The sequence below is a fragment of the Scomber scombrus genome, chromosome 19 (genome assembly GCF_963691925.1).
Source record: "Scomber scombrus chromosome 19, fScoSco1.1, whole genome shotgun sequence".
Taxonomy (NCBI): domain Eukaryota; kingdom Metazoa; phylum Chordata; class Actinopteri; order Scombriformes; family Scombridae; genus Scomber; species Scomber scombrus.
In genome coordinates, this window is record NC_084988.1 from 8,906,623 (window position 1) to 8,907,616 (window position 994).

Here is a 994-nt window from a genome sequence, read left to right on the forward strand (position 1 = left end):
AATAACTTCGAATGTCGATATCCTTTCATTCCTGCACCCAAAACAGCTTTAAAAGATTCAACTCGCTTGCAGAGGCAAAGGATTCTGTCTGAAATATGTGGGCCTCTAAATAACAGCTGTACGGTTCCTTCTCTCTCCACAGGCACCTTCTCTGCTTCCTTTCTAGCAGCAGCTCATTAGCCACTAATGACAGCCTTGGTCAATGGTGACAGCGGAAGATCCAGCTGGGGTATCACCCATCCCTCCACAGAAGCAGCCCCAGGGGCCTAATCCAAGGCCAGCGAGGCCTTAACATTGCTCCAGCCAGGGCTCATCCCCTGGGCAATAAGATGTAGGATGAACACACTTATCTTCCTCTGTGGTTTTTTAAGTCCTGAACGGTGCTTAGAACCATTCGCTGACTCCAACACAGCTGCAGAATAGCAGGGGATCATCCACAGATGGCCGGCTGCCTGTTTCTCTGTCTGTGTGTGTGTCTGGATCTCTGTCACTGCCGTATTCTCTGTCACCCCTTCCGTCTCCCGCTGTCATCCATGTGTCAGAGGGAGAGTGGGTTCCTGACAGGAGGACACCACCTGCAAGTCTGCAGAGGGGGGCAAGAGGGAGGAGACAGGGTGAGAAAGAGGGAAAGGGAAAACAGAGGAAGAGAAAGTAAATCATTAACAATCGAAGTTTTGAAGAAGTGGATAATTGTGCATGTTTTCATAGATATGAGTGCAAGACACATTCCAGTTATCGTCCAGATCACAGCTGATTTGAAAATGTATCCGCTTTATCATCAAAAAACCTGCAAAACCACATCTCACTCCTTGCACCATCAACCTCAAATACACACATACACAAACACAGGCACACACACAGATCAAAAGGAAGGAAGAAAGGGAGACATGGAAGCGTGTAGGGTTGAAACAGCTAAGCAGAAAAAAGACACAACTACCTCTTTCGTCACAGCAGAGCTACAAAAAGTTTTCTCTGAGCCTGCTGAGAAATCAAA